Source organism: Pinus tabuliformis, chromosome X (genome assembly GCF_031772625.1).
Source record: "Pinus tabuliformis cultivar Carrire ecotype Pingquan chromosome X, CPIR1, whole genome shotgun sequence".
NCBI classification, from domain to species: Eukaryota; Viridiplantae; Streptophyta; class Pinopsida; order Pinales; family Pinaceae; genus Pinus; species Pinus tabuliformis.
The window spans coordinates 832,225,142-832,227,556 of NC_142308.1; positions in this window are offsets into that span (position 1 = coordinate 832,225,142).

Consider the following 2,415-nt stretch of genomic DNA (forward strand, 5'->3'; position numbering starts at 1 on the left):
GGGTCCTCCAGCTGCAACCTGTGTGAATCTCACCTCACACACAACACTGAGCTCTAAAATAACTGTGCAATCCTGAAGGAGATTATTTCCTTCTGCATGGATGAGTTTCCTATATAGGAAAATTCCTCCAACTGATAGTACACTATCCCTTCCTTTAATCTCAACTCGGTCTTTCTCTGAACTCGCATGCATGAGTTATTTATGAGAGAATATTTAGTTATCTAGAGAACACTAGTTGCATGCATGTATGCATTAACTGACTGAACTCACAATTTGTTCCTCCAATTGTTTGGAACTAATTTAACTAAACTTAACTCAGTTAATTGAGCTAACTAATTACAACTCAAATACAACTCATCCTTATCTCCTTAATTAAGGGATAACTTCCTCAATCAAAAGGATCACTGTTGCATGTCTTCACAAAGACTTCATGTTTGATTTTCTCCAACTAATTAACTCAAGATGAATTAATTAATTATTTTTCAAACAGCTACTAAGACTAAATTTGAATTTTAATTCTCAATTTTAATTGAAGGACTAATTACAATTGGAATCTATTCTGAAATGCTATTTTTAGCATTTCTTGTTGCTATTTTCAACATATTTACATATTACATCTCTATGGTAAAGTAGGAGTAAATATCCATGGTTAAGAATATCGTTTCATGTTTTTTAAAATGTATATATATGTTTAAGTTGTATATTAATTCATTAATTTACGAGTCATTTAACTATATAACTACATTAATATTAGATGAAAACACAATCTGGTTTGATAAAATTTTATGTTTTCTCTCATGGTTGGGGGGAAACATGAGAGAAACTATCTTATGTTTTCTCTCATTCTTCAAGGTGGGGGTGGCAGAAACATGAGACAAAATGCATATTATGTGTTTTCTCTCATTCTTTAGGGTGGGGGTGGGAAAAACATGAGAGAAAATGCATATTATGTGTGACTTTGTGTCATTTATATTCTTCTAATGAGTTGGGTATCATGGGTGGTTCATAAATGTGAAAAGTGTTGTTTTCTATTTTGGTGACTACATGTCATTATTGAATCAATCCATGGTAGTGACCGTGGGGGGTGCAAGGAACATGAGAGAAAACATATATATTATGTCTTCTCTCATACTTCCCTACACCCTCACTATTATATTTTCTCTCATGTTTCCCCACACTGCCACCCTCATCGCCCACTTCCACCCCTACCCTCCTCATGAGGGCGGGGTTTGGGAGATACAAAAGAGAAAACATAATATGAAGGTGAGGGTGGGGGTGCAAGGAAACATGAGAGAAAATATAATAACATATCACGAGAGAAAACAAGAGGGTGGGGGGGAACATGAGAGAAAACATAATAACATGTGTTTTCTCTAATGTGTCCCCACACCCCCATCTGTCCTCCTCATGAGGGTGAGGAGGGCGTGGGTTAGGGGAAACACGAGAGAGAATACAAGGAGGGTGGGGTGCGAAGGAAACATGACATAAAATACAATATGTTATTGTATTTTTTCTCGTGTTTCCCCCAACTCCCTTATTTTCTCTCATGTTATGTTATTAAGTTTTCTCTCACGTTTCCCCGTGAGGAGGTTGCAGGTGGGGGTAGGAGGAAACATTAGAGAAAACGTATCATGTGGGGGGAAACATGAGAGAAAACACTCATGTCGGGGTGGGCGGATAAATGAGAGAAAACGTATCTCATGTTATGATGTTTTCCCTCACTCCGACCCCATGTGGGGAGATGTTTTCTCGCATATTTACCCACTCCTACCATATTATGTAGATTGAAGGAATTTGAGTGGATTCATTTCAAAAATAATTGTGTTTATTTTGTCTTTTTCATCAATTATAAAAAATGGTCATATCCAACTACTTAAGATTTTTTGAACATGTGATATTGACAAATCATGGTAGTGGTCCATGATATTGCAATAAAATCTATTTACACATTAAAAATCTCTTAGGGTTAATCTCCATCATTAAAAATTTTGTTACATGTTTTCTTAAATGTATATATCTTTAATTTATATATTAATTCTTTTTATAATTATTAATAGTAAAAATAATTTAAAATAAAATTATAATTGAATTATTTTTTATGATATTTTTTTATTTTTAATATTTTGTAGTGTATCCTCAAGTATTTTGAGAGTTATAATAAATTGATACCTATTACATTTCCTAGTCAATTTTTATGATATGATAGATTGATACCGATGAGTGTTTCAAAACCCTCACATTTCTATCCCTATGGTAACGTAATATCTTAAATAAAGTTAAGAATCTTGGATAATGTTAAAAATGCTCCCGTTACCTGAAGTATTCAGGCTTCGACTGTAGGTAGAATTAAGCGAAAGGGTCGGGCCCGTCCCTATAAATACGGAGCTGTATTTGCTCACACTGAACAACGCGGGT